The following is a 23,770-nucleotide window of genomic DNA, read 5'->3' as shown; positions in this document are numbered from 1 at the left end:
TCCTTAGAATTCTTAGGATTAGGACATAATGAAGGAACCACAATTTCTCTACTAATGTTGTTGGAATTCACAACTTTAGGTAAAAATTCAAAAGAAGTTCGCAACACCGCCTTATCCTGATGAAAAATCAGAAAAGGAGATTTACAAGAAAGAGCAGATAATTCAGAAACTCTTCTGGCAGAAGAGATGGCCAAAAGGAACAAAACTTTCCAAGAAAGTAATTTAATGTCCAATGAATGCATAGGTTCAAACGGAGGAGCTTGAAGAGCTCCCAGAACCAAATTCAAACTCCAAGGAGGAGAAATTGACTTAATGACAGGTTTTATACGAACCAAAGCTTGTACAAAACAATGAATATCAGGAAGAATAGCAATCTTTCTGTGAAAAAGAACAGAAAGAGCAGAGATTTGTCCTTTCAAAGAACTTGCGGACAAACCCTTATCTAAACCATCCTGAAAGAACTGTAAAATTCTCGGTATTCTAAAAGAATGCCAGGAAAAATGATGAGAAAGACACCAAGAAATATAAGTCTTCCAGACTCTATAATATATCTCTCGAGATACAGATTTACGAGCCTGTAACATAGTATTAATCACAGAGTCAGAGAAACCTCTTTGACCAAGAATCAAGCGTTCAATCTCCATACCTTTAAATTTAAGGATTTGAGATCCTGATGGAAAAAAGGACCTTGTGACAGAAGGTCTGGTCTTAACGGAAGAGTCCACGGTTGGCAAGAGGCCATCCGGACAAGATCCGCATACCAAAACCTGTGAGGCCATGCCGGAGCTACCAGCAGAACAAACAAGCATTCCTTCAGAATCTTGGAGATTACTCTTGGAAGAAGAACTAGAGGCGGAAAGATATAGGCAGGATGATACTTCCAAGGAAGTGATAATGCATCCACTGCCTCCGCCTGAGGATCCCGGGATCTGGACAGATACCTGGGAAGTTTCTTGTTTAGATGGGACGCCATCAGATCTATTTCTGGAAGTTCCCACATTTGAACAATCTGAAGAAATACCTCTGGGTGAAGAGACCATTCGCCCGGATGCAACGTTTGGCGACTGAGATAATCCGCTTCCCAATTGTCTACACCTGGGATATGAACCGCAGAGATTAGACAGGAGCTGGATTCCGCCCAAACCAAAATTCGAGATACTTCTTTCATAGCCAGAGGACTGTGAGTCCCTCCTTGATGATTGATGTATGCCACAGTTGTGACATTGTCTGTCTGAAAACAAATGAACGATTCTCTCTTCAGAAGAGGCCAAAACTGAAGAGCTCTGAAAATTGCACGGAGTTCCAAAATATTGATTGGTAATCTCACCTCCTGAGATTCCCAAACTCCTTGTGCCGTCAGAGATCCCCACACAGCTCCCCAACCTGTGAGACTTGCATCTGTTGAAATTACAGTCCAGGTCGGAAGCACAAAAGAAGCCCCCTGAATTAAACGATGGTGATCTGTCCACCATGTTAGAGAGTGTCGAACAATCGGTTTTAAAGATATTAATTGAGATATCTTCGTGTAATCCTTGCACCATTGCTTCAGCATACAGAGCTGAAGAGGTCGCATGTGAAAACGAGCAAAGGGGATCGCGTCCGATGCAGCAGTCATAAGACCTAGAATTTCCATGCATAAGGCTACCGAAGGGAATGATTGTGACTGAAGGTTTCGACAAGCTGTAATCAACTTTAGACGTCTCTTGTCTGTTAAAGACAGAGTCATGGACACTGAATCCATCTGGAAACCCAGAAAGGTTACCCTTGTCTGAGGAATCAAAGAACTTTTTGGTAAATTGATCCTCCAACCATGATCTTGAAGAAACAACACAAGTCGATTCGTATGAGATTCTGCTAAATGTAAAGACTGAGCAAGTACCAAGATATCGTCCAAATAAGGAAATACCACAATACCCTGTTCTCTGATTACAGACAGCAGGGCACCGAGAACCTTTGTAAAAATTCTTGGAGCTGTAGCTAGGCCAAACGGCAGAGCCACAAACTGGTAATGCTTGTCCAGAAACGAGAATCTCAGGAACTGATAATGATCTGGATGAATCGGAATATGCAGATATGCATCCTGTAAATCTATTGTGGACATATAATTCCCTTGCTGAACAAAAGGTAAGATAGTCCTTACAGTTACCATCTTGAACGTTGGTATCCTTACATAACGATTCAATATTTTTAGATCCAGAACTGGTCTGAAAGAATTCTCCTTCTTTGGTACAATGAAGAGATTTGAATAAAACCCCATCCCCTGTTCCGGAACTGGAACTGGCATAATTACTCCAGTCAACTCTAGATCTGAAACACATTTCAGAAATGCTTGAGCTTTTACTGGATTTACTGGGACACGGGAAAGAAAAAATCTCTTTGCAGGAGGTCTCAACTTGAAACCAATTCTGTACCCTTCTGAAACAATGCTCTGAATCCAAAGATTGTGAACAGAATTGATCCAAATTTCCTTGAAAAAACGTAACCTGCCCCCTACCAGCTGAGCTGGAATGAGGGCCGCACCTTCATGTGGACTTAGAAGCAGGCTTTGCCTTTCTAGCTGGCTTGGATTTATTCCAGACTGGAGATGGTCTCCAAACTGAAACTGCTCCTGAGGATGAAGGATCAGGCTTTTGTTCTTTGTTGAAACGAAAGGAACGAAAACGATTATTAGCCCTGTTTTTACCTTTAGATTTTTTATCCTGTGGTAAAAAAGTTCCTTTCCCACCAGTAACAGTTGAAATAATGGAATCCAACTGAGAACCAAATAATTTGTTACCCTGGAAAGAAATGGAAAGTAAAGTTGATTTAGAAGCCATATCAGCATTCCAAGTTTTAAGCCATAAAGCTCTTCTAGCTAAAATAGCTAGAGACATAAACCTGACATCAACTCTGATAATATCAAAAATGGCATCACAGATAAAATTATTAGCATGCTGAAGAAGAAGAATAATATCATGAGAATCACGATGTGTTACTTGTTGTGCTAAAGTTTCCAACCAAAAAGTTGAAGCTGCAGCAACATCAGCCAAAGATATAGCAGGTCTAAGAAGATTACCTGAACACAGATAAGCTTTTCTTAGAAAGGACTCAATTTTCCTATCTAGAGGATCCTTAAACGAAGTACCATCTGACGTAGGAATAGTAGTACGTTTAGCAAGGGTAGAAATAGCCCCATCAACTTTAGGGATCTTGTCCCAAAATTCTAATCTGTCAGACGGCACAGGATATAATTGCTTAAAACGTTTAGAAGGAGTAAATGAATTACCCAAATTATCCCATTCTTTGGAAATTACTGCAGAAATAGCATTAGGAACAGGAAAAACTTCTGGAATAACCACAGGAGCTTTAAATACCTTATCTAAACGTTTAGAATTAGTATCAAGAGGACCAGAATCCTCTATTTCTAAAGCAATTAGTACTTCTTTAAGTAAAGAACGAATAAATTCCATTTTAAATAAATATGAAGATTTATCAGCATCAACCTCTGAGACAGAATCCTCTGAACCAGAGGAATCATCAGAATCAGAATGATGATGTTCATTTAAAAATTCATCTGTAGGGAGAGAAGTTTTAAAAGATTTTTTACGTTTACTAGAAGGAGAAATAACAGACATAGCCTTCTTTATGGATTCAGAAACAAAATCTCTTATATTATCAGGAACATTCTGCACCTTAGATGTTGAAGGAACTGCAACAGGCAATGGTACTTTACTAAAGGAAATATTATCTGCTTTAACAAGTTTGTCATGACAATCAATACAAACAACAGCTGGAGGAATAGCTACCAAAAGTTTACAGCAGATACACTTAGCTTTGGTAGATTCAGCACTTGACAGCGATTTTCCTGTAGTATCTTCTGACTCAGATGCAACGTGAGACATCTTGCAATATGTAAGAGAAAAAACAACATATATATAAAGCAAAATTGATCAAATTCCTTAAATGACAGTTTCAGGAATGGGAAAAAATGCCAAAGAACAAGCTTCTAGCAACCAGAAGCAATAAAAAATGAGACTTAAATAATGTGGAGACAAAAGTGACGCCCATATTTTTTCGCGCCAAATAAGACGCCCACATTATTTGGCGCCTAAATGCTTTTTGGCGCCAAAAATGACGCCACATCCGGAACGCCGACATTTTTGGCGCAAAATAACGTCAAAAAATGACGCAACTTCCGGCGACACGTATGACGCCGGAAACGGAAATAGAATTTTTGCGCCAAAAAAGTCCGCGCCAAGAATGACGCAATAAAATGAAGCATTTTCAGCCCCCGCGAGCCTAACAGCCCACAGGGAAAAAGTCAAATTTTAAGGTAAGAAAAATGTTAAATTAAAATGCATTATCCCAAATATGAAACTGACTGTCTGAAAATAAGGAAAGTTGAACATTCTGAGTCAAGGCAAATAAATGTTTGAATACATATATTTAGAACTTTATAAACAAAGTGCCCAACCATAGCTAGGAGTGTCACAGAAAATAAGACTTACTTACCCCAGGACACTCATCTACATATAGCAGATAGCCAAACCAGTACTGAAACGAGAATCAGCAGAGGTAATGGTATATATAAGAGTATATCGTCGATCTGAAAAGGGAGGTAAGAGATGAATCTCTACGACCGATAACAGAGAACCTATGAAATAGACCCCTTAGAAGGAGATCACTGCATTCAAATAGGCAATACTCTCTTCACATCCCTCTGACATTCACTGCACGCTGAGAGGAAAACCGGGCTCCAACTTGCTGCGGAGCGCATATCAACGTAGAATCTAGCACAAACTTACTTCACCACCTCCATCGGAGGCAAAGTTTGTAAAACTGAATTGTGGGTGTGGTGAGGGGTGTATTTATAGGCATTTTGAGGTTTGGGAAACTTTGCCCCTCCTGGTAGGAATGTATATCCCATACGTCACTAGCTCATGGACTCTTGCTAATTACATGAAAGAAACATAATTTATGTAAGAACTTACCTGATAAATTCATTTCTTTCATATTAGCAAGAGTCCATGAGCTAGTGACGTATGGGATATACATTCCTACCAGGAGGGGCAAAGTTTCCCAAACCTCAAAATGGCTATAAATACACCCCTCACCACACCCACAAATCAGTTTAATGCATAGCCAAGAAGTGGGGTGATAAGACAAAAGTGTGAAAGCATAAAAAATAAGGAATTTGAATAATTGTGCTTTATACAAAAAAATGATAACCACCACAAAAAGGGTGGGTCTCATGGACTCTTGCTAATATGAAAGAAATGAATTTATCAGGTAAGTTCTTACATAAATTATGTTTTCTTTCATGTAATTAGCAAGAGTCCATGAGCTAGTGACGTATGGGATAATGACTACCCAAGATGTGGATCTTCCACGCAAGAGTCACTAGAGAGGGAGGGATAAAATAAAGACAGCCAATTCTGCTGAAAATAATCCACACCCAAAATAAAGTTTAAATCTTATAATGAAAAAAACTGAAATTATAAGCAGAAGAATCAAACTGAAACAGCTGCCTGAAGTACTTTTCTACCAAAAACTGCTTCAGAAGAAGAAAACACATCAAAATGGTAGAATTTAGTAAAAGTATGCAAAGAAGACCAAGTTGCTGCTTTGCAAATCTGATCAACCGAAGCTTCATTCCTAAACGCCCAGGAAGTAGAAACTGACCTAGTAGAATGAGCTGTAATCCTTTGAGGCGGAGTCTTACCCGACTCGACATAAGCATGATGAATTAAAGATTTTAACCAAGATGTCAAAGAAATGGCAGAGGCCTTCTGACCTTTCCTAGAACCGGAAAAAATAACGAATAGACTAGAAGTCTTTCGGAAATTCTTAGTAGCTTCAACATAATATTTCAAAGCTCTAACTACATCCAAAGAATGCAATGATCTCTCCTTAGAATTCTTAGGACATAATGAAGGAACCACAATTTCTCTACTAATGTTGTTAGAATTCACAACCTTAGGTAAAAATTTAAAAGAAGTTCGCAACACCGCCTTATCCTGATGAAAAATCAGAAAAGGAGACTCACAAGAAAGAGCAGATAATTCAGAAACTCTTCTAGCAGAAGAGATGGCCAAAAGAAACAAAACTTTCCAAGAAAGTAATTTAATGTCCAATGAATGCATAGGTTCAAACGGAGGAGCTTGAAGAGCCCCCAGAACCAAATTCAAACTCCAAGGAGGAGAAATTGACTTAATGACAGGTTTTATACGAACCAAAGCTTGTACAAAACAATGAATATCAGGAAGATTAGCAATCTTTCTGTGAAAAAAAAACAGAAAGAGCCGAGATTTGTCCTTTCAAGGAACTTGCAGACAAACCTTTATCCAAACCATCCTGAAGAAACTGTAAAATTCTCGGAATTCTAAAAGAATGCCAGGAAAAATGATGAGAAGAACACCAAGAAATGTAAGTCTTCCAGACTCGATAATATATCTTCCTAGATACAGATTTACGAGCCTGTAACATAGTATTAATCACAGAGTCAGAGAAACCTCTTTGACTAAGAATCAAGCGATCAATCTCCATACCTTTAAATTTAAGGATTTGAGATCCTGATGGAAAAAAGGACCTTGCGATAGAAGGTCTGGTCTTAACGGAAGAGTCCACGGTTGGCAAGACGCCATCCGGACAAGATCCGCATACCAAAACCTGTGAGGCCATGCTGGAGCCACCAGCAGAACAAACGAGCATTCCTTCAGAATCTTGGAGATTACTCTTGGAAGAAGAACTAGAGGCGGAAAGATATAGGCAGGATGATACTTCCAAGGAAGTGACAATACATCCACTGCTTCCGCCTGAGGATCCCTGGATCTGGACAGATACCTGGGAAGTTTCTTGTTTAGATGAGAAGCCATCAGATCTATTTCTGGAAGTCCCCACATTTGAACAATCTGAAGAAATACCTCTGGGTGAAGAGACCATTCGCCCGGATGTAATGTTTGGCGACTGAGATAATCCGCTTCCCAATTGTCCATACCTGGGATATGAACCGAAGAAACTAGACAGGAGCTGGATTCCGCCCATACCAGTATTCGAGATACTTCTTTCATAGCCAGAGGACTGTGAGTCCCTCCTTGATGATTGATGTATGCCACAGTTGTGACATTGTCTGTCTGAAAACAAATGAACGATTCTCTCTTTAGAAGAGGCCAAAACTGAAGAGCTCTGAAAATTGCACGGAGTTCCAAAATATTGATTGGTAATCTCACCTCCTGAGATTCCCAAACCCCTTGTGCTGTCAGAGACCCCCAAACAGCTCCCCAACCTGTCGGACTTGCATCTGTTGAAATTACAGTCCAGGTCGGAAGAACAAAAGAAGCCCCCTGAACTAAACGATGGTGATCTGTCCACCACGTCAGAGAATGTCGTACAATCGGTTTTAAAGATATTAATTGAGATATCTTTGTGTAATCCCTGCACCACTGGTTCAGCATACAGAGCTGAAGAGGTCGCATGTGAAAACGAGCAAAGGGGATCGCGTCCGATGCAGCAGTCATAAGACCTAGAATTTCCATGCATAAGGCTACCGAAGGGAATGATTGTGATTGAAGGTTTCGACAAGCTGAGATCAATTTTAGACGTCTCTTGTCTGTCAGAGACAGAGTCATGGACACTGAATCTATCTGGAAACCTAAAAAGGTTACCCTTGTCTGAGTTATCAATGAACTTTTCGGTAAATTGATCCTCCAACCATGATCTTGAAGAAACAACACGAGTCGATTTGTATGAGATTCTGCTAAATGTGAAGACTGAGCAAGTACCAAGATATCGTCCAAATAAGGAAATACCACAATACCCTGTTCTCTGATTACAGACAGAAGGGCACCGAGAACCTTTGTAAAAATTCTTGGAGCTGTTGCTAGGCCAAACGGCAGAGCCATAAACTGGTAATGCTTGTCTAGGAAAGAGAATCTCAGAAACTGATAGTGATCTGGATGAATCGGAATATGCAGATATGCATCCTGTAAATCTCTTGTGGACATATAATGCCCTTGCTGAACAAAAGGCAGGATAGTCCTTATAGTTACCATTTTGAATGTTGGTATCCTTACATAACGATTCAATATTTTTAGATCCAGAACTGGTCTGAAGGAATTCTCCTTCTTTGGTACAATGAAGAGATTTGAATAAAACCCCAGCCCCTGTTCCAGAACTGGAACTGGCATAATTACTCCAGCCAACTCTAGATCTGAAACACATTTCAGAAATGCTAGAGCCTTCGCTGGATCTACTGGGACAAGGGAAAGAAAAAACATAATTTATGTAAGAACTTACCTGATAAATTCATTTCTTTCATATTAGCAAGAGTCCATGAGCTAGTGACGTATGGGATATACATTCCTACCAGGAGGGGCAAAGTTTCCCAAACCTCAAATGCCTATAAATACACCCCTCACCACACCCACAAATCAGTTTAACGAATAGCCAAGAAGTGGGGTGATAAGACAAAAGTGCGAAAGCATAAAAAATAAGGAATTGGAATAATTGTGCTTTATACAAAAAAATCATAACCACCACAAAAAAAGGGTGGGCCTCATGGACTCTTGCTAATATGAAAGAAATTAATTTATCAGGTAAGTTCTTACATAAATTATGTTTTCTTTCATGTAATTAGCAAGAGTCCATGAGCTAGTGACGTATGGGATAATGACTACCCAAGATGTGGATCTTCCACGCAAGAGTCACTAGAGAGGGAGGGATAAAATAAAGACAGCCAATTCCGCTGAAAATAATCCCCACCCAAAACAAAGTTTAAATCTTATAATGAAAAAAACTGAAATTATAAGCAGAAGAATCAAACTGAAACAGCTGCCTGAAGTATTTTTCTACCAAAAAACTGCTTCAGAAGAAGAAAACACATCAAAAAGGTAGAATATAGTAAAAATATGCAAAGAAGATCAAGTTGCTGCTTTGCAAATCTGATCAACCGAAGCTTCATTCCTAAACGCCCAGGAAGTAGAAACTGACCTAGTAGAATGAGCTGTAATCCTTTGAGGCAGAGTTTTACCTGACTCGACATAAGCATGATGAAACAAAGATTTCCACCAAGATGCCAAAGAAATGGCAGAGGCCTTCTGACCTTTCCTAGAACTGGAAAAAATAACAAAAAGACTAGAAGTCTTTCGGAAATTCTTAGTAGCTTCAACATAATGTTTCAAAGCTCTAACTACAGCCAAAGAATGCAATGATCTCTCCTTAGAATTCTTAGGATTAGGACATAATGAAGGAACTACAATTTCTCTACTAATGTTGTTAGAATTCACAACCTTAGGAAAAAATTTAAAAGAAGTTCGCAACACCGCCTTATCCTGAAGAAAAATCAGAAAAGGAGACTCACAAGAAAGAGCAGAAACTTCTTCTAGCAGAAGAGATGGCCAAAAGAAACAAAACTTTCCAAGAAAGTAATTTAATGTCCAGAGAATGCATAGGTTCAAACGGAGGAGCTTGAAGAGCCCCCAGAACCAAATTCAAACTCCAAGGAGGAGAGATTGACTTAATGACAAGTTTTATACAAACCAAAGTTTGTACAAAACAATAAAAATCAGGAAAACTAGCAATCTTTCTGTGAAAAAGAACAAAAAGAGCAAAGATTTGTCCTTGAAAGGAACTTGCAGACAAAACTTATCCAAAACATCCTGAAGAAACTATCAAATTCTAGGAATTCTAAAAGAATGCCAAGAAAAATGATGAGAAAAACACCAAAAAATGCAAGTCTTCCAGACTCGATAATATATCATCCTAGATACAGATTTACGAGCCTGCAACATAGTATTAATTACGGAGTCAGAGAAACCTCTATGACTGAGAATCAAGCGTTCAATCTCCATACCTTCAATTTAAGGATTTGAGATCCTGATGGAAAAAAAAGGACCTTGTGATAGAAGGTCTGGACTTAACGGAAGAGTCCACGGATGGCATGGAACCATCCGGACAAGATCCACATACCAAAACCTGAGAGGCCATGCAGGAGCCACCAGCAGAATAAACGAACGCTCCTTTAGAAGTTTGGAAAACACTCTTGAAAGAAGAACTAGAGGCGGAAAGATATAGGCAGGATGATACTTCCAAGGAAGTGACAATGCATCCACTGCCTCCGCCTGAGGATCCCTGGATCTGGACAGATACCTGGGAAGCTTCTTGTTTAGATGAGAAGCCATCAGATCTATTTCTGGAAGTCCCCATATTTGAACAATCTGAAGAAATACCTCTGGGTGAAGACCATTCGCCCGGATGTAGCATTTGGCGACTGAGATAATCCGCTTCCCAATTGTCTATACCTGGGATATGAACCGCAGAAATTAGACAGGAGCTGGATTTCGCCCATACAAGTATTCAAGATACTTCCTTATAGCCAGAGGACTATGAGTCCCTCATGATGATAGACATATGCCACATTTGTGACATTGTCCGTCTGAAAACAAATGCACGACTCTCTCTTTAGAAGAGGCCACGACTGAAGAGCTCTGAAAATTGCACGGAGTTCCAAAATGTTGATTGGAAATCTCACCTCCTGAGATTCCCAAACCCCTTGTGCTGTCAGAAACCCCCATACAGCTCCCCAACCTGTCAGACTTGCATCTGTTGAGATCACAGTCCAGGTTGGAAGAACAAAAGAAGCCCCCTGAACTAAATGATGGTGGTCTGTACCACATCAGAGGGTGTCGAACAATCGGTTTTAAAGATATTAAATGAGATATCTTTGTATAATCCTTGCACCACTGGTTCAGCATACAGAGCTGAGGAGGTCGCATGAGAAAATGAGCAAAGGGGAACACGTCCAATGCAGCAGTCATAAGAACCTAGAATTTCCATGCATAAAGCTACCGAAGGAATAATTGAGACTGAAGGTTTCGATAAGCTGAAACCAAATTCAGACGTCTCTTGTCCGACAGAGACAGAGTCATGGACACTGAATCTATCTGGAAACCTAAAAAAGGTTACTCTTGTCTGAGGAATCAACTAACTGATTGGTTAATTGATCCTCCAACCATGTTCTTGAAGAAAACAACACTCATAAAAAGCCGGAAAGGATCTTTCCATTGAAAATGAGCAAAGGGAATTGAATCCAATGCTGTTAAAACTTCTATGCATAAATAGCAACTGAAGGAAATAGAGACTAAAGGTACCGACAGACGGAACCCAATACAAATTGTCCCTTGTCCGATAGAGACAAAGACAGTGACATAAACCATCTGGAAACCTAAAAATGGTGACCCTTACGTGAGGAATCAAGAACTTTTGAAAAAAGATCCTCTAAATATGTCCTGAAGAGCAAAGTGAATCATATGAGATTCCGCATCCTCAGGAAATAATCTGAATGAAAACAGAAAAATGAAAAATATGCATTTATTGTATCTAATGAAAACAAATAATGCTATCAGTGACCATAAAAAGGCAGAATAGTTGGAATAAAACTCCAAAACCCAGTTCCTAAAAAAGGAACTGGAAGAAATACCCCAGAAGATTCCAGGTCTGAGCAGCGCTTGAACCCCATGGGTGCCCAGCCATGCTTCAACAGTACCCAGAATATATAGGACAGGAACACACTTAACTGGAATAAAATCAAAGAAATTTGGACAAAAAAGAACCAAAATAAATTTCAAAAAAGTCTTAACCTGCCACTTACCAGCCAAGCTGGAATACGGCACGTACATCGCAATATTAGGGAGCTGATTCGAACCCCAATAATAAACATGTTACTTGGGAAAGAACTCAGGAATTCGTTTCTTAATAAGAACAATCAAACTAGTATAAGCTTAAAGTTTTAGTCTTAAAACTCAATCTTGAAGCCCATAGTAACAGTTAAGAATTGAATCCAATTATAAAACAAATAATTGATTATCTTAGAACAAAAGAAATATGGATTTTCTTTTTTTTTTTTAAAAAATCACAAAATTCTTCTAGCTAAAATAGCTAAAGACATAGATTAACCCTCATTTGCGAATATATTCAATAAAATGAAGACACAAATGAAATCATTAGCATGATAGTCCAGTTTAAAGGACCAGTCAAAACAGAGGACTTGCAAAATGCAAAACAACAAGACAAATGCAACAGCACCTAGTCTAGTAAATGTTGTCCCTTTAACAATGCTAAAATAAATCATAATCTGATACTTGATCTTAAAGTAAACAGAAAAAATGAAGCAATTGCAATATCACAGGACCAAGAAAAGTACCTGAAACTAAATAATTTTCCATAAATAAGATACAACTATATAAAGGAAAATAAATACTATTTTGCTATAGAAACAATAGCATAATTCGTAGGAGTAGAGATAGCCCCAATAAATTGGAGAACCCTCCAAATTGAATTTAACTGTTGGCAAAGAATATAGTTTAAAACCTTTAAAGAAGGAATAAAAGATAATTCTCAGCCTATTCCATTCCCTAGTATGGGGAATTGGAAAGAAAACATCTGAAATCACAGAAGAATAAAAAGGCAGAAATAGTGTCAGCTAGTCTTAAAGAACTAGTTACCTTAATATCCAAAATAATCAACACCTCTTCAACAAAGAACAAATGTACTTTAATAAAAAAAATTATAAAAAAGTAGATTTGTTAGTTTCAATATCTGATGAAGAAAATTTCTGAAAGAGAAAAAAACATCATCAGAGAAGGATAAATCAGTATGTTGTTGGTCATTTGAAACTTCAATAATTAAAAAAGAAGTGGAAAAGACCTAAAAATTGTATTAGAAGGCACGAAGTCAGACAAAGCCTTAATCAGAAAAAATATTTCTTATAAATCTTCTAAACATTTCTTGTACTTAAGAATGGAAATGTATAAAGAATAAATACTAATGGAATCTGCATGTAAAAGTATATCATAAAAACTTATTACAAACCATAGCTAAAGATAAACATTTATAACATTTAAAATAAATGAACTTAGCTTTGGTAGAACTGAAACTCAGTTACGCATTTTTCCAGAAGTGGCTTCTGACTCAGGGCCAATCGTAGACATCTTGCAATATGTAATAGAAAAAACAACATATAAAGCAAAATTGATCAAATTCCTTAAATGACAGTTTCAGGAATGGGAAAAAATGCCAGTGAACAAGCTTCTAGCAACCAGAAGCAATAAATAATGAGACTTAAATAATGTGGAGACAAAAGTGACGCCCATATTTTTTAGCGCCAAAAAAGACGCCCACATTATTTGGCGCCTAAATGCTTTTGGCGCCAAAAATGACGCCACATCCGGAAGGCCGACACTTTTGGCGCAAAAAAACGCCAAAAATGACGCAACTTCCGGCGACACGTATGACGCCGGAAACAGAAAAAAAAATTTGCGCCAAAAAAGTCCGCGCCAAGAATGACGCAATAAAATGAAGCATTTTCAGCCCCCGCGAGCCTAACAGCCCACAGGGAAAAAAGTCAAATTTTAAGTTAACAAAAAAATTGATTTATTCATATGCATTATCCCAAATATGAAACTGACTGTCTGAAATAAGGAATGTTTGAACATCCTGAGTCAAGGCAAATAAATGTTTGAATACATATATTTAGAACTTTATAAATAAAGTGCCCAACCATAGCTTAGAGTGTCACAGAAAATAAGACTTACTTACCCCAGGACACTCATCTACATGTAGTAGAAAGCCAAACCAGTACTGAAACGAGAATCAGTAGAGGTAATGGTATATATAAGAGTATATCGTCGATCTGAAAAGGGAGGTAAGAGATGAATCTCTACGACCGATAACAGAGAACCTATGAAATAGACCCCGTAGAAGGAGATCATTGAATTCAAATAGGCAATACTCTCCTCACATCCCTCTAACATTCACTGCACGCTGAGAGGAAAACCGGGCTCCAACCTGCTGCGGAGCGCATATCAATGTAGAATCTAGCACAAACTTACTTCACCACCTCCATAGGAGGCAAAGTTTGTAAAACTGATTTGTGGGTGTGGTGAGGGGTGTATTTATAGGCATTTGAGGTTTGGGAAACTTTGCCCCTCCTGGTAGGAATGTATATCCCATACGTCACTAGCTCATGGACTCTTGCTAATTACATGAAAGAAAATCTCTTTGCAGGAGGCCTTATCTTGAAGCCAATTCTGTACCCTTCTGAAACAATGTTCTGAATGCAAAGATTGTGAATTGAATTGATCCAAATTTCTTTGAAAAATCGTAATCTGCCCCCTACCAGCTGAGCTGGAATGAGGGCCGCACCTTCATGTGGACTTGGGAGCTGGCTTTGATTTTCTAAAAGGCTTGGATTTATTCCAGACTGGAGATGGTTTCCAAACTGATACCGCTCCTGTGGGTGAAGGATCAGGCTTTTGTTCCTTATTGTGACGAAAGGAACGAAAACGATTATTAGACCTAAATTTACCTTTAGATTTTTTATCCTGTGGTAAAAAAAAATTCCTTTCCCTCCAGTAACAGTTGAGATAATAGAATCCAACTGAGAACCAAATAATTTATTACCCTGGAAAGAAAGGGAAAGCAAAGTTGACTTAGAAGACATATCAGCATTCCAAGTTTTAAGCCATAAAGCTCTTCTAGCTAAAATAGCTAGAGACATATACCTGACATCAACTCTAATGATATCAAAGATGGCATCACAAATAAAGTTATTAGCATGTTGAAGAAGATTAACAATGCTATGAGAATTATGATCTGTTACTTGTTGCGCTAAAGCTTCTAACCAAAAAGTTGAAGCTGCAGCAACATCCGCTAAAGATATAGCAGGTCTAAGAAGATTACCTGAACATAAGTAAGCTTTTCTTAGAAAGGATTCAATCTTCCTATCTAAAGGATCCTTAAAGGAAGTACTATCTGCCGTAGGAATAGTAGTACGTTTAGCAAGAGTAGAGACAGCCCCATCAACCTTAGGGATTTTGTCCCAAAACTCTAATCTGTCAGATGGCACAGGATATAATTGCTTAAAACGTTTAGAAGGAGTAAATGAATTACCCAAATTATTCCATTCCCTGGAGATTACTTCAGAAATAGCATCAGGGACAGGAAAAACTTCTGGAATAACTACAGGAGATTTAAAAACCTTATTTAAACGTTTAGATTTAGTATCAAGAGGACCAGAATCCTCTATTTCTAATGCAATTAAGACTTCTTTAAGCAAAGAACAAATAAATTCCATTTTGAATAAATATGAAGATTTATCAGCATCAACCTCTGAGACAGAATCCTCTGAACCAGAGGAACCATTATCAGAATCAGAATGATGATGTTCATTTAAAAATTCATCTGAAAAATGAGAAGTTTTAAAAGACCTTTTACGTTTACTAGAAGGAGGAATAACAGACATAGCCTTCTTAATGGATTTAGAAACAAAATCTCTTATGTTAACAGGAACACTCTGAGTATTAGATGTTGACGGAACAGCAACAGGTAATGTAACATTACTAAAGGAAATATTATCTGCATTAACAAGTTTGTCATGACATTCATTACAAACAACAGCTGGAGGAACAGATACCACAAGTTTACAGCAGATACACTTAACTTTGGTAGATCCAGCACCAGGCAGCGTTTTTCCAGAAGTATCTTCTGACTCAGTGTCAATCTGGGACATCTTGCAATATGTAATAGAAAAAACAACATATAAAGCAAAATTGATCAAATTCCTTAAATGACAGTTTCAGGAATGGGAAAAAATGCCAGTGAACAAGCTTCTAGCAACCAGAAGCAATAAATAATGAGACTTAAATAATGTGGAGACAATAGTGACGCCCATATTTTTTAGCGCCAAAAAAGACGCCCACAATATTTGGCGCCAAAAATGACGCCACATCCGGAATGCCGACACGTATGACGCCGGAAACAGAAAAAAAAAATTTGCTCCAAATAAGTCTGCGCCAAGAATGACGCAATAAAATGAAGCATTTTCAGCCCCCGCGAGCCTAACAGCCCACAGGAAAAAAAGTCAAATTTTAAGGTAAGAAAAAAATTGATTTATTCATATGCATTATCCCAAATATGAAACTGACTGTCTGAAATAAGGAACGTTGAACATCCTGAGTCAAGGCAAATAAATGTTTGAATACATATATTTAGAGCTTTATATAAAAGTGCCCAACCATAGCTTAGAGTGTCACAGAAAATAAGACTTACTTACCCCAGGACACTCATCTACATGTAGTAGAAAGCCAAACCAGTACTGAAACGAGAATCAGTAGAGGTAATGGTATATATAAGAGTATATCGTCGATCTGAAAAGGGAGGTAAGAGATGAATCTCTACGACCGATAACAGAGAACCTATGAAATAGACCCCGTAGAAGGAGATCATTGAATTCAAATAGGCAATACTCTCCTCACATCCCTCTGACATTCACTGCACGCTGAGAGGAAAACCGGGCTCCAACCTGCTGCGGAGCGCATATCAACGTAGAATCTAGCACAAACTTACTTCACCACCTCCATAGGAGGCAAAGTTTGTAAAACAGATTTGTGGGTGTGGTGAGGGGTGTATTTATAGGCATTTTGAGGTTTGGGAAACTTTGCCCCTCCTGGTAGGAATGTATATCCCATACGTCACTAGCTCATGGACTCTTGCTAATTACATGAAAGAAATCTGCTTCTCAGTTCTCTACCCCTGGGATGTAGATCGCTGACAGATGACAAGAGTGGGCCTCTGCCCAACTGATAATCTTGGATACTTCTGTCATCGCTAAGGAACTCCTTGTTCCCCCCTGATGATTGACATATGCCACAGTCGTTATGTTGTCCAACTGGAATCTGATGAATTTGCCTGAAGCACATTGAATATTGCTCTCAGTTCCAGAATATTTATTGGAAGTAGAGACTCCACCTGAGTCCAAACACCCTGAGCCTTCAGGGAGTTTCAAACTGCACCCCAGCCCAGAAGGCTGGCATCTGTTGTCACTATCACCCACGAGGGTCTGCAGAAACAAGTCCCCTGGGACAGATGATTTGGCGACAACCACCAAAGAAGAGAGTTTCTGGTCTCTTGATCCAGAATTATCTTTGGAGATAAATCCGCATAATCCCCATTCCACTGACCGAGCATGCACAGTTGCAGTGGTCTGAGATGAAAGCGAGCAAACAGAACGATGTCCATTGCCGCTACCATTAATCCGATTACCTCCATACACTGAGCCACTGATGGCCGAGGAATGGACAGAAGTGCTCGGCAAGCATTCAAAATCTTTGATTTTCTGACCTCCGTCAGAAATACTTTCATGGCTACCGAGTCTATCAGAGTTCCCAAGAAAGGAACCCTTGTCTGTGGAACAAGTAAACTCTTCTCTATGTTCACCTTCCAGCCGTGAGTTCTCAGAAAAGACAACACTGTGTCCGTCTGAGATTTTGTCAGATGATATGTTGACGCCTGAATCAGAATATCATCCAGATAAGGCGCCACCACTATCCCTTGCGGTCTGAGAACCGCCAAAAGAGACCCTAGAACCTTTGTGAAGATTCTGGGTGCTGTGGCCAACCCGAAAGGAAGAGCCACGAACTGATAATGTTTGTTCAAGAAGGCAAACCTTAGAAACCGATGATGATCTTTGTGGATTGGAATATGAAGGTAAGCATCCTTCAAATCCACTGTAGTCATATATTGACCCTCCTGAATCATTGGCAAAATCGTTCGAATTGTCTCAATCTTGAATGATGGAACTCTTAGAAATTTGTTTAGACACTTGAGGTCCAAAATGGGTCTGAACGTTCCCTCTTTTTTGGGGACCACTAATAGGTTAGAGTAAAACCCCTGTCCCTGTTCCAATTTTCGAACAGGACAGATTACTCCCATAGTAAAAAGGTCTTTTACACAGCATAAGAACGCCTCTCTCTTTATCTGGTTTGCAGATAATTTTGAAAGATGAAATCTCCCTCTTGGGAAAAAATCCTTGAATTCCAACTGATAACCTTGGGTCACTATTTCTAGTGCCCAGGAATCCTGAACATCTCTTGCCCAAGCCTGAGCAAAGAAAGAAAGTCTGCCCCCTACTAGATCCGGTCCCGGATCGGGGGCCACCACTTCATGCTGCTTTGTGGAAGAAGAAGAAGCGGGGGGGTCCTCCTTTAAAGTTCCGAAAGAAACGAAAATTATTCTGTTTACCCCTCATTTTAACCGACCTATCCTGAGGTAGGGCATGGCCCTTACCTCCTGTAATATCAGAAATGATCTCCTTCAATTCTGGCCCAAAAAGGGTCTTACCTTTAAAGGGAATAGCTAAAAGCTTATGTTTTGATGACACATCAGCAGACCAAGATTTGAGCCACAATGCTCTACATGCTAAAATAGCAAATCCTGCATTTTTTGCTGCTAATTTAGCAATTTGAAAAGCGGCATCAGTAACAAAAGAATTAGCTAGCTTAAGAGCCTTAATTCTATCTAGAATGTCATCTAATGGAGTCTCAACCTTAAGAAGACATATCAGCATTCCAAGTTTTAAGCCATAAAGCTCTTCTAGCTAAAATAGCTAGAGACATATACCTGACATCAACTCTAATGATATCAAAGATGGCATCACAAATAAAGTTATTAGCATGTTGAAGAAGATTAACAATGCTATGAGAATTATGATCTGTTACTTGTTGCGCTAAAGCTTCTAACCAAAAAGTTGAAGCTGCAGCAACATCCGCTAAAGATATAGCAGGTCTAAGAAGATTACCTGAACATAAGTAAGCTTTTCTTAGAAAGGATTCAATCTTCCTATCTAAAGGATCCTTAAAGGAAGTACTATCTGCCGTAGGAATAGTAGTACGTTTAGCAAGAGTAGAGACAGCCCCATCAACCTTAGGGATTTTGTCCCAAAACTCTAATCTGTCAGATGGCACAGGATATAATTGCTTAAAACGTTTAGAAGGAGTAAATGAATTACCCAAATTATTCCATTCCCTGGAGATTACTTCAGAAATAGCATCAGGGACAGGAAAAACTTCTGGAATAACTACAGGAGATTTAAAAACCTTATTTAAACGTTTAGATTTAGTATCAAGAGGACCAGAATCCTCTATTTCTAATGCAATTAAGACTTCTTTAAGCAAAGAACAAATAAATTCCATTTTGAATAAATATGAAGATTTATCAGCATCAACCTCTGAGACAGAATCCTCTGAACCAGAGGAACCATTATCAGAATCAGAATGATGATGTTCATTTAAAAATTCATCTGAAAAATGAGAAGTTTTAAAAGACCTTTTACGTTTACTAGAAGGAGGAATAACAGACATAGCCTTCTTAATGGATTTAGAAACAAAATCTCTTATGTTAACAGGAACACTCTGAGTATTAGATGTTGACGGAACAGCAACAGGTAATGTAACATTACTAAAGGAAATATTATCTGCATTAACAAGTTTGTCATGACATTCATTACAAACAACAGCTGGAGGAACAGATACCACAAGTTTACAGCAGATACACTTAACTTTGGTAGATCCAGCACCAGGCAGCGTTTTTCCAGAAGTATCTTCTGACTCAGTGTCAATCTGGGACATCTTGCAATATGTAATAGAAAAAACAACATATAAAGCAAAATTGATCAAATTCCTTAAATGACAGTTTCAGGAATGGGAAAAAATGCCAGTGAACAAGCTTCTAGCAACCAGAAGCAATAAATAATGAGACTTAAATAATGTGGAGACAATAGTGACGCCCATATTTTTTAGCGCCAAAAAAGACGCCCACAATATTTGGCGCCAAAAATGACGCCACATCCGGAATGCCGACACTTTTGGCGCAAAAAAACGTCAAAAATGACGCAACTTCCGGCGACACGTATGACGCCGGAAACAGAAAAAAAAAATTTGCTCCAAATAAGTCTGCGCCAAGAATGACGCAATAAAATGAAGCATTTTCAGCCCCCGCGAGCCTAACAGCCCACAGGAAAAAAAGTCAAATTTTAAGGTAAGAAAAAAATTGATTTATTCATATGCATTATCCCAAATATGAAACTGACTGTCTGAAATAAGGAACGTTGAACATCCTGAGTCAAGGCAAATAAATGTTTGAATACATATATTTAGAGCTTTATATAAAAGTGCCCAACCATAGCTTAGAGTGTCACAGAAAATAAGACTTACTTACCCCAGGACACTCATCTACATGTAGTAGAAAGCCAAACCAGTACTGAAACGAGAATCAGTAGAGGTAATGGTATATATAAGAGTATATCGTCGATCTGAAAAGGGAGGTAAGAGATGAATCTCTACGACCGATAACAGAGAACCTATGAAATAGACCCCGTAGAAGGAGATCATTGAATTCAAATAGGCAATACTCTCCTCACATCCCTCTGACATTCACTGCACGCTGAGAGGAAAACCGGGCTCCAACCTGCTGCGGAGCGCATATCAACGTAGAATCTAGCACAAACTTACTTCACCACCTCCATAGGAGGCAAAGTTTGTAAAACAGATTTGTGGGTGTGGTGAGGGGTGTATTTATAGGCATTTTGAGGTTTGGGAAACTTTGCCCCTCCTGGTAGGAATGTATATCCCATACGTCACTAGCTCATGGACTCTTGCTAATTACATGAAAGAAATCTGCTTCTCAGTTCTCTACCCCTGGGATGTAGATCGCTGACAGATGACAAGAGTGGGCCTCTGCCCAACTGATAATCTTGGATACTTCTGTCATCGCTAAGGAACTCCTTGTTCCCCCCTGATGATTGACATATGCCACAGTCGTTATGTTGTCCAACTGGAATCTGATGAATTTGCCTGAAGCACATTGAATATTGCTCTCAGTTCCAGAATATTTATTGGAAGTAGAGACTCCACCTGAGTCCAAACACCCTGAGCCTTCAGGGAGTTTCAAACTGCACCCCAGCCCAGAAGGCTGGCATCTGTTGTCACTATCACCCACGAGGGTCTGCAGAAACAAGTCCCCTGGGACAGATGATTTGGCGACAACCACCAAAGAAGAGAGTTTCTGGTCTCTTGATCCAGAATTATCTTTGGAGATAAATCCGCATAATCCCCATTCCACTGACCGAGCATGCACAGTTGCAGTGGTCTGAGATGAAAGCGAGCAAACAGAACGATGTCCATTGCCGCTACCATTAATCCGATTACCTCCATACACTGAGCCACTGATGGCCGAGGAATGGACAGAAGTGCTCGGCAAGCATTCAAAATCTTTGATTTTCTGACCTCCGTCAGAAATACTTTCATGGCTACCGAGTCTATCAGAGTTCCCAAGAAAGGAACCCTTGTCTGTGGAACAAGTAAACTCTTCTCTATGTTCACCTTCCAGCCGTGAGTTCTCAGAAAAGACAACACTGTGTCCGTCTGAGATTTTGTCAGATGATATGTTGACGCCTGAATCAGAATATCATCCAGATAAGGCGCCACCACTATCCCTTGCGGTCTGAGAACCGCCAAAAGAGACCCTAGAACCTTTGTGAAGATTCTGGGTGCTGTGGCCAACCCGAAAGGAAGAGCCACGAACTGATAATGTTTGTTCAAGAAGGCAAACCTTAGAAACCGATGATGATCTTTGTGGATTGGAATATGAAGGTAAGCATCCTTCAAATCCACTGTAGTCATATATTGACCCTCCTGAATCATTGGCAAAATCGTTCGAATTGTCTCAATCTTGAATGATGGAACTCTTAGAAATTTGTTTAGACACTTGAGGTCCAAAATGGGTCTGAACGTTCCCTCTTTTTTGGGGACCACTAATAGGTTAGAGTAAAACCCCTGTCCCTGTTCCAATTTTCGAACAGGACAGATTACTCCCATAGTAAAAAGGTCTTTTACACAGCATAAGAACGCCTCTCTCTTTATCTGGTTTGCAGATAATTTTGAAAGATGAAATCTCCCTCTTGGGAAAAAATCCTTGAATTCCAACTGATAACCTTGGGTCACTATTTCTAGTGCCCAGGAATCCTGAACATCTCTTGCCCAAGCCTGAGCAAAGAAAGAAAGTCTGCCCCCTACTAGATCCGGTCCCGGATCGGGGGCCACCCCTTCATGCTGCTTTGTGGAAGAAGAAGAAGCGGGGGGGTCCTCCTTTAAAGTTCCGAAAGAAACGAAAATTATTCTGTTTACCCCTCATTTTAACCGACCTATCCTGAGGTAGGGCATGGCCCTTACCTCCTGTAATATCAGAAATGATCTCCTTCAATTCTGGCCCAAAAAGGGTCTTACCTTTAAAGGGAATAGCTAAAAGCTTATGTTTTGATGACACATCAGCAGACCAAGATTTGAGCCACAATGCTCTACATGCTAAAATAGCAAATCCTGCATTTTTTGCTGCTAATTTAGCAATTTGAAAAGCGGCATCAGTAACAAAAGAATTAGCTAGCTTAAGAGCCTTAATTCTATCTAGAATGTCATCTAATGGAGTCTCAACCTTAAGAGACTCTTCTAGAGCCTCAAACCAAAAAGCTGCTGCAGTAGTTACTGGAACAATGCAAGCCGTAGGTTGTAAAAGAAATCCCTGATTAACAAATAATTTCTTTAGTAGACCCTCTAATTTCTTATCCATAAGATCCTTGAAAGCACAACTATCCTCAATGGGTATAGTAGTACGCTTAGCTAGGGAAGATATAGCTCCCTCTACCTTAGGGACAGTTTGCCATGAGTCCCGAATGGTATCTGATATAGGAAACATTTTCTTAAAATTAGGAGAGGGAGAAAATGGTATACATGGTCTATCCCATTCCTTACTAATAATTTCCGAAATTCTCTTAGGAACCGGAAAAACATCAGTGTAAGTAGGAACTTCCAAATATTTATCCATTTTACACAATTTCTCTGGAGGAATCACAATAGGATCACAATCATCCAGAGTCGCTAAAACCTCCCTAATCAACAGGCAGAGGTGTCCAAGCTTAAATTTAAATGACATAGCATCCAAATCAGTCTCAGGCAAAACATTCCCTGAATCAGAAATTTCACCCTCAGACAGTAATTCCCTGATCCCCAACTCAGAGCACTGTGAGGGAACATTGGAAATAGCTAATAAAGCATCAGAGGATTCAGTATTTACATTAATACTTGACCTACTACATTTACCCTGCAATACTGGTAATTTAGACAATACCTCTGTAAGGGTAGCTTCTAAACACATAGAACAATGAGAAAACTCAATGTCAGACATGTTGAACAGACTAGTAATACTACAAAAGTCGTTTAAACACTTATTTATAGCATAAAATAAACATTAGAAAAAACGTGTACTGTGCCTTTAAGAAAAGAAAAAGTGAACAATTTTTCCAAAATGCACAAAAAAACGTTAAATTATTCCCAAATTTAACTTAATATCGTTGGTTTATCCAAAAATTACTGCACCCAGAAGCAAGGGCAGAAATAAGGCTTTAGAAGTACTTATATCAACATGTAGTCAACAGATAGATAAAAATACACTCTGCACCTCACCACAGCTCTGCTGTGGCACCTACCTGCTACCCAGGGTACTTCGAATCAAGTTTCCAACCCTTCAGACCAGCTACACAGTCCAGGAGCCACCGAGTTACTGTTTGCTACTGCTAAGCCTGAAGAAATTGCGCCAAAATAGGCGTCGCCCCTTAAGGTCAAAAGTCAGAGTAGGCCCAAACAACATCACATGGAAATGCAGTTTTGCACTGTAAAAATACACACACAATATAACCCTCAAGCATAAAACCAATAAGTTTTAAGTGCCAAAAATAAAAAGCATAAAACATTGTTTTTTATATTGTCTCCCATGTCACATAATGCCCAAATATCAACTAATGATAAATATAAAATAGGGACTCCAGTAACATCCCTCTTATTAAAATAGGTTTTACTGCTTACCCCATTCCCATACAGGGAAATAATGCCAGCCAGTTCTGATACAC

General features: G+C 39.2%; 1 protein-coding gene across 1 annotated transcript in view; it reads right to left on the bottom strand.

The window, feature by feature from the left end:
* RABGAP1 (RAB GTPase activating protein 1) overlaps positions 1-23,770 on the bottom strand; it is an 831,375-nt gene that overhangs the window by 513,278 nt on the left and 294,327 nt on the right. The window lies entirely within an intron of this gene.

This window comes from Bombina bombina, chromosome 12 (assembly GCF_027579735.1).
Source record: "Bombina bombina isolate aBomBom1 chromosome 12, aBomBom1.pri, whole genome shotgun sequence".
Taxonomy (NCBI): domain Eukaryota; kingdom Metazoa; phylum Chordata; class Amphibia; order Anura; family Bombinatoridae; genus Bombina; species Bombina bombina.
This window is presented reverse-complemented; position numbering and strand designations above follow the sequence as displayed.